The sequence below is a fragment of the Phacochoerus africanus genome, chromosome 10 (genome assembly GCF_016906955.1).
Source record: "Phacochoerus africanus isolate WHEZ1 chromosome 10, ROS_Pafr_v1, whole genome shotgun sequence".
Lineage (NCBI taxonomy): Eukaryota > Metazoa > Chordata > Mammalia > Artiodactyla > Suidae > Phacochoerus > Phacochoerus africanus.
This window is the reverse complement of record NC_062553.1, coordinates 88274463-88286490: the sequence shown is the minus strand read 5'-3', so window position 1 is coordinate 88286490 and position 12028 is coordinate 88274463.

Sequence of the window (12028 nt, the reverse complement as noted above, 5' to 3'; positions counted from 1 at the left end):
CCTGCACAAAGCCAGGGCCCCTCACCTCGCTGCCCATCCCCGGGACTGGCTCCAACTTGACTATTCTCTCAGTCCCCCTTCTCCTCCAACAGTTTGGTGTCACTTCAAGTCTAGGGAATTAAGTAAAGGTCCTAACCTAATTAGGAATGATGGGATGAAAGGAGGAGGAGGACCGGAAGAGTCATGCCTTTGTTCCAGAGTGTAAGAGCTTCAGGAGAGGCCATTTGACAAGAAGCCTGGATCACAAGTGCTGGGGAGATGTTCTACCAAGCAGACAAAAGACAGGATTCCCCAAAAGGAAAAAAAAGGGGGGGGACTGTCAGAGGGCCTAATATTCTAAAAAAAAAAAAAATCACAGGAGTTACTAACTCGGTATTGATGACAATTTATGCTTAAATAGAAAATTCAGACTAATAGGGGCTGGAAATGCACGTAACAATAGTATGAGTTTTGATGTAATCCCTTCCCACTTTATTCTCTGCACCATCATCAGCCCATCCAGGTCCTCCATGGCTCCGTATCCAGATTCCCACAACAACCTTCTGACTAGAAATCAGAAACCCAGTCACTCTGCCAGCATATGACCTGAACAACACCCTGAGGCTCATCTTCACAAGATGGACCACATCACAGGGCTGTTCCACCCATGCCAAGTCATATGCAATGGCACAACACTTCACATCCTGGATCAGCAATAAAAACGCCAAAAGTCAGAAGCAATAAACATATAGACTTTAAAGAACAGGAAGGAAATTAACCCAAACCTTGGGCTGAGCCCCTCACATCAAAGGGGAGACTAGGACTAGATTTGACCCACCTCAGCCCAGTGGCACCAGGAAGAAGGGAAGCTAGACAAGAGCCCTCCTTGGTGAGCATGGAGCGGGGTGTGGAGGAGGTCAGTGCGGACTACCAGGCAGGTCCCAACCTCACAGCTACCTCAGTTGAGAGCTGCATCACGCCCCACACCCCCTAGGTGGAATGCAGCATAAACTTGCCTTGGAATCCGGACAACAGAGTATGATTAATCTCTCCAATCTGAGGTTGAAAAGAAAGTTGAATATGGTAATTGTGCCTTCCAATTGGAACTGCCTGTAGCTACTACAAAAAAACCTACCATGTGTCACCCCTTCAGGAGCACAGAAGAGGAAGAGATGAAAGCCGTGGGCCTTGCCCTCAAGGCGCCACAATTTAGGGATGAAATAAGCAAATTAAGAGACATTTCTAGTGAAAGGTGATTATTCCTCTAACACAAGGGAGCACAAGCTCCTTTTGCATGTAAGGGGTTCATGTAACTTAGACCAAGGGAGATATGGAAGAACTTGGAGGAGGTAACACTTGAGCTATTAAGGAGGAGCTAGCATAGTATGACGGGTGTATTTGTTTCTCATGGTTGCTGCAGCAAATGAGTATTGCTGGCTTGGAGAAACAGAAATGTATTCACTCACGGTTCTGAAGGCTAGAAGTCAGAAGACAGTGTCACTGGGCCGATGCTGGCAGAGCCGAGCTTCCTCTGAAGCCTTCAGGAGAGCTGTTCCTCAGCTCTTTTAGCTTTTGGGGACTGTTGAATGCCCTGGCTTCTTCTCACTTCACTGCAAACTCCACCTCCGTCTTCATGATGCCTCTTCCTCTTCCATGTGGGTCAGAGGGCCCTCTGCCTCCCTTATAAAAGAATACAGCTGATTGCATTTAGGACCCACCCAGGTAATCCAGGACAATCTTCCCACGTTAAGATCATTTACTTCAAATACCCAAAGATCCTTTACATATTTGTCCATAGCAAGTAACATTCACAGGTTCAGGGTTGAGGACATGGAGATCTTTGGGGGGGTCTACTTTCAACCTACCACATAAGGACTCAGGAAGGGCAGTCCAGGCAGAATGTGAGGTACCTGCAAAGGCTCAGAAATCTAGAGAGCATGAAGGGCTTTGGGGAGAACTAGTTTAATCTGGTTCAGGTGTGGTTTGCAGGTTGGAAGCAGGGAGGAAGCAAACTGGATGGGGTAAGAAATGTCTGCAAAGAAAAAAAAATGTCTTATGGCTTGTTCTCTTGCAATTTAGAGCACTTCACAAGGGCACCTAAATACTCCTGGGCATCACTGAACATTAGAAACTGCTCTAGGTCAGGAGCCAGGAAAACAGAGATCTTAAAGAACTTGAAGGAGAAAGGGAAGCATTGCAAGGAAGGATGAAGGTTGCCCTGCACCAAAAAGCCAGATAGGCCTCTTCTGCAGGGAGCCAAGTACCCCCTGGCTAACTGGGTTTGATGCGGGAAATTTGGAGACAGGAGTTAACCCTTGACCTCCAGCTGCTTCTTATCCACACCCCTCAGCCAATTCTCTCTGAAGCATCTCAAGGCGGAATTCGCAGTTGGGATTAACTAGCTCCTATGAGTCTTTCCTCTGGGAATCCTTGCTCACACATCAGCTAGAGAAATCTCTCTCCCAGAAGTTCCCTTGTCCTTTCCTGTGGGTGTGCACACTCACCAGAACTTTCCATTATTTCTAGTCAAAGACCAGTGACTGAAGAAGACACCCCCCCACACCAATCTCCCTTTCCCCTTAATAACTTTTCTTCAAGTGAGAGAAAAAGAGAGTGAAATGGAAACTCAGAAAGAGTGAAGGAGAAGGACTCTAAGAGACCTGAAGACTAAATGGAACGTGGTATCCTGGATGGAACCCTAGAACAGCCAAAGGACATTAGATTAAAACTAAAGAAATCTGAATAGGCTATGGACTCTAGTTAATAACAATGTATTGGTATTGGTTCATTAATTACAACAAATGTACAATACTAATAGAAGATTGCAATAATAGGCGAAAGGAGGTTTAGGACATATGGGTACCCTGTTTTATCTTTGTAATTTCTCTGTAAATATAAAACTTCTTAATTTTAAAAAAAAAGCTGATTCTTAAAAAAAAAAGAAATTGAAAAGACAGAGAGGAGAAAACACATGAGCTAGTTACTAAGTTCACTAAGTATTTTCCAAGCACCTCCTATGTACCAGGAACCATTCTAGGTGTGCAGAAAACAGTAATGAAGAAGATACAAGGATCTCACGTTGCAGAAGTTGTGCAAAGCCATTTTTAAGTGCCAACTTCATGCTTAGCACTAGCTTTTCATGCATTCTCTCTTTAAACTCCTAAGAGATGGGGATGGAACCAGAGGTTAGAGGCAGAGATGGGACTTCCCTCAAGACAGAGATGGGGGAAAAATGGAGACGGTGTATGCAAAATTATCTGGATTCTGCCTTGCCTGTAGAATCCAATTTTCTACACTTAATCATTTCAGACTCCAATCTAGAATCAGATAGTTTTCCAGAAACCTCAGCCAAGTCAAGCAAAAGAGTTCCAAGGATAAATAAAGAAAGTTCCTAAGTTTGACCAGCACTTTGGGCCATATTAAAGTGAGGCAGAGTTGGCTGGATACTCTGGTTATTTATAGAGCAAGCGAACACTAAAGCATGCTGCAGTTGCAGATGGCCAGGCCAGATGATCTGTCACGATCCCATCCAACTCCATTTATTTTGTGATTTTTTATTTTGCCCTAGTACCCATCATAAGGGCTGATAAGTGAACCATTAGTTAAGTAGGAGAAAGAGGTTAGACAGAAGATTTTTAATGGATTTTATATCATAAAATCAATTAAAATAGTATGAAAAGGGAAATTGCATTTCTAATTTGAGAAAACCTCATCAGCAAGGATATCTTCCAGCACTTGGGCTGAAGGTGATTTCCTATAATGATAACACCGTAAAGGGCCTGAGAGGTCATTAGAGGAACCCATTCATTTTATAGACATGGCTACCATGACCCAGGTCTTCTGACTCCTTGTCCAAAGGTCTTTTAGCCAAACCATAGTTCAAATCATTTTAATACTGATTGCCATCTCAATTAAGGAACTTCCAAGGCATTCCAGTCCCCATAAAAGTTAAAATAGACAGGTTCGCTAGGCTAATGCATATGACTTATGATTACAATGTAATTTTATACATAAATTTATATAACATTTAATGATTATCTATAGAGACAAGTTCTCCTAATTCATAAGCAATACTCAGAAGCTACTGTACTCTTTCATAATAAGAACATAACACTCAGGTAAATTATAGCCTCAGTGGTACATTCTGTTCTGTCTTATTCAAATAATTTCCAAGGAGCCCAAATGTAAATCTGGAGTTTGGCTCACATCTGAGATCCCCCTGGGATTGTGAAGAATAATCTGGCAATGAAATATCCTGGTTAGAAACTCTTATTCGTCTGCATAAACATGAGGAAAATATTTTATTTGGGGTGCTGCAGGACTCAAGTGTTTTTTCTTAGGCTTCTTTCTTTTTAATAAAAATATGAGATTTTTCAGTTGAGAAATATTTCTACGGGTGTCAAGAAAAGAAGTAAAACATCAAGATTTTTTTCATACCTAGGTCTAGAGTGAAGAAAGCACAAACATGCCTGTTTAGAGGTCTAGTCAATCAATGGTTGGTTGTGTTCCATAACAGTAAAAACTATCCCCACTTACATATAACCAAATCAATCCCATGGCTGGTTGTTTGAGAGTTAAATAGATTACGTTTTCTTCCTGCTATTAGGCAAAACAATACTCCATCATTCTATAAAAAAATACCAAACATCTTCCAGAACATGACTAGAGATCTTTTTTCCATCTTTCCAGGAGCCCAGTCAAATGACAAAACTAAAATTTAGTTGAGGCTGATGTCCTTTATTCAAGGAAAAACAACCCAAGAATTAGGGAGGACACAAATAGAGCCCTCTTCCCAAGGGATTTTGGACAAGAGTGAGTTTTACAGAGCGTTAGAAGCAGCAGGTGGAAACAGCATGATTCGCTGGGGTTGAATTATCTGACCTTATTTGAAAAGATCAAGGAAATATGCATCAAGTCCAGAGTGGGCTTGGAATTTAGAGATACTGGGTAGAGCATTTATAGAAACATGAAAGTTCCATTTTTGACATGGAACGCCAGGCAGGAGCGGCTCCATCTTGGGCCTGAAATCTTACTTCGACACCTCTTATTCTGACAACCTATTTTAGCTAAGATCCCTCCAATGCAAAAAGCAGTGAGAAGTCTTCGGCAAATCTATTATTACCTATCTAGGAGGCATCAGTCTTTATGAGGAAAATCAATGCCCACAAAAGCCTCTTTGTGATAGCTTTATGAGAGAAGGGTGCATTATTACCATGATAAAATTACTTTGTATTGAGTATTGTAGTAAAGGAATTAACATTTATGGAGTACTTACAATTAGCTAAGCACCTGAATTACTTATCTCATTTAGTCCTCACAAAAATCCTTTAAGGTGCCCATTTGGCAGAAAAAATAAATAAAAGAGAGAGAGAGAGAGATGGAACAAGCCCATAATGGTTAATAACCCAAAGCCACACATAGTAAAAGCTGTGAATAGAAACCTAGTTCTTTCCTCTCCCTCGGAGCTGTGTCCCTGCATCACCTGGAGATTTTGCTCATCAAATAAAGTGAAAGAAGCATTGGAATAAACTTTTCATAATATGAGATGACCCTCTCTTTCCATTCAAGAAAAAGAAATTGTGGTTGAAAAAAAATTGGAAGTTCCCTTTGTTGTAATTATGTGTTCATTGAAGCAGTATTTGCCCCAAAAATCTCCAGGACTCTGCAGCCATGAATTGACAGCAGTCATTAAGGAAAATCCCTGATGACTGTTTTTGCCTCAGATTCAGTAGCCCTTGCCAAGTAACACCTCTCGTTTGTCATTTGAGAACACCAATATGTGTTGCCGGTTCTCTGGAGGGCATGAGTTAAACAGAGGTGGGCATGTTCTCTAAATGGATTTCACCCAACAAGAAGTGAACACCTAACAGGACAACAAGAACTTGTGATTTATGAGAGTTTCTAACTGATGGGAAGTCTGTTGACATCCACGCAGGCTCTGAAATGGAGGAAATTGTACAGTATCTGTCACAGGGTTGTGCGTGTGCTATTTTAAGCACTTGTGATGAGGAAGATTTTCTGCCAAATATGATATGAACCCAAGAGAGACAAAAATCTATTAGACTCTCTGGCTGTTTTAAAAAAAAATCCTATTCAGCGTCATTTTAAGATAAGTTATTATTGAGAAGAGTAACAACTTCTTAGAAATCATCACCCAGGTAAATGTATTTCATGGGGCCATTTCAGAAAAGTGTGGTGATAAATCACAACAGGCCAATATTCTGTGTGTATGCTTCCTTGAGGACGGAAGGAACCCCACCCCTCCACTCTCCAATAGTCAATAAGTGGGGCTGTGAAATAAATTGACAATAGGCAGACTAACAGGAGAAAAGGTATATAAATTCATTCATTTTTAATATTATGTGCACTGGAGTATCAGAGAAAAAAGTGAATACCCCCCCCTCCAAAAAAGTGAGATTTGAGAACTCAGATTCTGACTCAATAGGGGAAGGGGAGTGGAGATGTAAACCACTGAAGGGAGAGCAAATGATGCTTAGGAAAAACGCAACAACACTTAGAAGAATAGCTGGGAGGTATGATAGTTTGTGACAAAGTGTATCAGTTGGTGACAAAGAAATCCAAGTAGCTTGGACTTCTTGTCTCCCCTGTGTTAAAAGCCAATCTTCCCTAGAGGATGAAACTTCCCCAGGGAGGGGATTCATGACAATTTGTTCCTTCAGGAGGATCATCCTCAGTTAAGGGGAGTTTAGTGGAAGCCTCACCCTGACTCTGCTGTTTTTCAAATGCCTTCAGCTCAAAATGCTCCTTTCACCAAAGATTTTAGCCCCATTTACTTATACACTTCTTTTGCTGGATTGTGCAATGTCACGCTGATTAAAGATGCAGACTACGCTTGCCAAAAATATCCTTCTCTGTATGGTTCCAGGTTAAAGTGGACCAAAATAAAGACACCTGTACAAATCTTTGGAATGTAGAAGTAAAAGGGTAAATGCAGTCAGATATGGTCATGGTCACAGTCAAGGTGCCCCAAGGGTCCTGATTTGCCCTTCCAATCCACTGCTCTGCATTTAGTTTTTCCTGACCACTGGCCTTTATGCCCATGGTGGCCCCCATGCTCACAACCAGACACAGGGCTGTGGACCCCCTGAGGCAGCAGCTTCCCAAAGGCCCCTCCATGACCTCCCCCATTGCAAGTGCCTGATGTGGAGGCTCTGGTTTGTCCACCCATGCAGGGCTCCAGGCAGAAAGAGGATTCTTCCTGATCTGACTCCTGCTTCCAGATTTTCACCTCCCTGGCTCTTCTCACAGATACATATGGACTGATTCCTATAATCCATCCTTTATTCCACAAAACACAGAGTGACTCTGCTTTTCTGAATGAATTCTGACTGATACAGTTACACATATTATATACAAATACATATACACACATATTGTATATTTTATAGTTATTTGTTGCATTCCCTATATGTAATATATTTCTTATATATAAGTTTCCAAGTCATTTGCTATATCTTCAATACCCAAAACAGTATCTGATACAAAATATGTGCTCATAGCCAAGTCATGGAAACAACCTAAATGTCCACTGACAGATGAATGGATTAAGAAGGTGTGGCATATATACACATGTAATACTATTCAGCCACAAAAACAAACAAAATAATGTCATTTGCAACAACATGGATGAAACTAGAGATTCTCATACTAAGTGAAGTCAGAAAGAGAAAGACAAATACCATGTGATATCACTTATAACTTGAATCTAATATATGGCACAAATGAACACTTCCACAGAAAAGAAACTCATGGACTTGGAGAACAGACTCATGGTTGCCAAGGAGGAGGGAGCACAAAAAACAAAATATGTGCTCAATATTGGTCGAATTCAAAATGAATGAATGAGGCTGAATCGTGGAGGCTAGACAATGAATGGGTCTGATGCTTCTTCTCATGGGCCTGAATTTTGAGAGGAGTAGATATCCATGTAGCCAAGGATAAGTAAGGCAGCTTCCACCACCTGGAAGAAGGCCAGGAGCTAAGAAAGGTCTGTACAGCAGAACACAGGACGTTGAACAAAATATGTATGGTAATTAAAATTATTCAGTTTATACCACCCTGTATTAACGAGCCCTGGAGGAATACTAGGAAGGGAGGACCTGGGTCAATTTTGCTCACCAATAAATCTCTAGCCCTAGCAAAATGCCTGGCATGTGGGAAGCACCAGTGTACGTTTGCTAAATAATGAGTGAGTGAATATTTTCTCATGGTGCCACTAAAGTCTTATTTAAATAGGACAGCCCAGAGTTCCCATCGTGGCTCAGTGGTTGGTTAACGAATCCAACTAGGTACCATGAGGTTGTGGGTTCGATCCCTTGCCTCGCTCAGTTGGTTAAGGATCCAGCGTTGCCGTGAGCTGTGGTGTAGGTCGCAGATGTGGCTGGGATCTCGCATTGCTGTGGCTCTGGCGTAGGAACCTCCATATGCCCCAGTTGCAGCCTTAGAAAGGACAAAAAGACAAAATAAATAAATAAATAAATAAATAAATAGGACAGCCCTATGGAGACCAAGAAAAGTAAGTTGAATTGACATTTGTTCTAGAGCATTAACAGGGAACAGTATCTGCTGCCCACATCCCAGCCCTGAGCCAGTGAGGGTTAGCAGAAGAGCAATCATAAGCAAGCACCCCAATTTAAAAAAAAAAAAAGAGTTCATGAAGAAAAGGAGAGGATCCTATAGTCCAGCCATTTCCTCCCACTAAGATATGCTCCTTCTCTGGTCAATTTTAAAGATTCTAATTTTTCTACTGTGAAAGGAAAATAAAAATGGAGTTGGTACTGCTAAGAGAGCTCTCTACTGAGCAGGGAGGCTAATGAGAAAGTGTGACTTATGTATGTTTCAGCCTTGATGGAATCAAGCTTTTGTCCATTTATTGTCCTACTCAAGATACTTATCAGACACTTATCCTAAAACAACTCACGATTGCTTAAGGACAAGCATTTCTCAGCTTGCATCAGAATCAATCACATTTCTCACTGGGCAACTTTAACAACCTTGTGATTTTGTATTTATTAGCTCCTGATTCTTTCTCTTCTGTGGAACACTTTTTTGGTTTTATCCAAATCTATCCCTCCCAAATTGCAATTCTTAAGACTCCAAATAAAGCTCTTTGTTCTTTTCAGCCTCCATACTGATTATTGTTTGACATTACTACTAGAGATAAGTCTTTCATTAAGAATCTACTATAACAGGTTATTGGTGGAAATGTAAATTGATGCAACCACTATGGAAAAGAGTATGGAGGTTCTTCAAAAAACTAAAAATAGAACTAATATGATCCAGAAATCCCACCTGTGGTCATCTATCCAGAGAAAAGCATAATTTAAAAAGACATGTACCCCAATGTTCATTGCAATACTGTTTATAATAACCAAGACATGGAAGTAACATAAATGTCCATTGATATAGGAATAGAAAAAGAAGATGTGGCACATACACACAATGGAATATTACTCAGCTATAAAAAGGAAATAATGCCATTTGCAGCAACATGGATGGACCTAGAGATTACCATGCTAAATGAAGTTGGCCAGTGAAAGACAAATACTGTATGATATCACTTATATGTGGAATCTAAAAAAAAAAGGATACAAATGAACTTGTTTGCAGAACAGAAACAGACTTGCAGACTTTTTTTACCAAAAGAGACAGTTTGGGGGGAAAAGATGAACTGAGGGCTCAAGATTGGCATAGGCACACAGTGGTGTATACAATGATTGGCCAATGGGGACCTGCTGTATAGCACAGGGAACTCTACTCAGTATTCTATAATAATCTATATGGGGAAAGAATCTGAAAAAAAAAAGGATGTGTGTATATGTATAACTGAAACATTCTGTTGTCAGAAGAAATTATCACATTATAAATCAACTATACTTCGATAAAACCTTTTTTAAAAGAATCTACTATAACAGGGTATTGAAAAACATCTTGCATTTTGCTTTTATCTGCTGCAGATTCATCAGGAAAAAATGAAATGTATCCCTCTGTTCCCCAGGAGAATAGTGAGTCATTTAATTTCCTCCTAATATTTGGGTTTTCCCTGACCTCAGGGGAAAGGAGGATGTCTTTTCAGTGTGAGAGTTGAAATTCAGGTTTAAGACTAGTCTTCACCTTTGTAGAAAATCCCTAGGTAGATATTTCATTTTCCAATTTCTATTTGAAAGTTTCTCAAACTCAAGACATGTTTTTTTTTTGGCATATCTTTAGTGGCATTTATCTCAAAACTCATAAATAAGCAGCAGTGGAGAGAAATAAACAAGAATATCTAACAAAACTCAAGTTTTTAGCAATGAGTTGACCAGCACTTGGGGAGCCCAACTTTCCATTGGAACAGGGCTTCCTTCTCTCAGGAAGGCAACTCCAACTTCTTATGATTTTGCCAGGTAACATCTGGTATTTCCAAACAACTCCCTGCATAGATGGTGTTTACTCCACATTGCTTATTGCCTAAGCTCAAAACTCTATTCCCTACACCCAGATGGTTTTTCACACATGCATTACTAGAAATAATAATAGTAGCAAGTGTGCACAGTTCTTCCAAAGGAAGTTGAGTGTCTAGCAGCTTCACGTGACCCAGCCCACTCCCCTGTGGGATGATGAAAGGGCAGGGGACTACCTGCCTATTCGTCTTGACCCTCAGCTTTGTAAATTATCCCCCAAAAAAGTTTATTTCTTAATGCCCTCCTTGTAACACTGTAGTATTTCTCTTCATATCTTGCTATAGCTTCCCATTGTCGGTGCTGAAAAATTTAGAGGTTTTACATGAAAATCTGAATTACCAATGTATCTTAAAATAGCTTATAGTCCCAGTTGGAAGCAAACAGCTAAAGTAGAGAAGCCAGTGCCCCACTATTTCTTGAATTCAAGCTTTAGCTGTCATTTAGCATCATGTTGGCTCTGTGATTTACCTGACTGTAGAATAAAAGGAATGTGAAATATTTCTTGGACTTACAGCTCCACCCTATACTTATCCACTCAACACTCATTTAAATACCTGTCTGGTCCCTGTAGAGATGTGAGTATTCCAATGCTGATCTAAGTCCACTAAGAGATTTGACCACATTGTCAAATGGGGGAAATGAAGGAGATCATGTGTTTCAAGTGTAGGTGAAGGAACCAACATGAGGAATGGGAAATGGAAGAAGACTCATGGTTTCTGAAAGGAGAACCTCTGAATTGTGAAAAAAACAACAACAACAACAAAAAAAAAAACACTCAGCAACTGAGTTTCCCTGAACAGCAATTCCAGAGAGACAGTAGAGAATCAACCTTCTACAGGGCTTTATATACAACCAGGAGAGATGGCCAGAAGACATCTGGTCAGAACCACAGAAGTTGTATATAATTATACATAACCCAAAATAATGGTTGTAACCCAAAATAAGGGATGACTAACAAATGACTAATAATATTGAGTTCCTCACCCAGAGTGGTAAGGCTTAAATGATACTTAATCATGACTTAGATGAGTATAGACTTGCAAAACCAGGATCCTTGTGCTAGATATCTACTTTTAGCCCCTCCAAAGCCACTCTCCTATTTCCACCATCTTGGTCTCTGCTCCCAGGCAGCTGACTTGTGATGACATCAAAATCCTCTGGCTTCAGTAGAGTTCAGTGAATGGAAACCCCAGGCGGTTCTGTGAAGAAAAGTAAAGTCTCCCTCCCTGCAAGTTTGATTCAAGATGGAAATCCCCCTGAAAATGTTACTGCTCTTCCCCAGGAAACTAAGGCTCTGCAAGTTCTGTGAGCTCAGGGGTAGTAACACCTCCACTTCTGCCATACCACCACTCCCTGTGGTTCCCTTATACCATGCCTTTTTAAATAGAGACTCTGAGAATAAACTTTCATTAAATTAACCCATTTAGAGTATGTCATCTGTTTCCTGCTAGGACGCTGACTGATATAACCCCACTGTAGTAGAACAGTTTACATCTGCCACACTGGAAAAAGCAGCATTATGGTAATGGTGATTGGATCAGAACCCAACTATCAAACGGGATTGCTTACAGATCCAGAACGAAAAA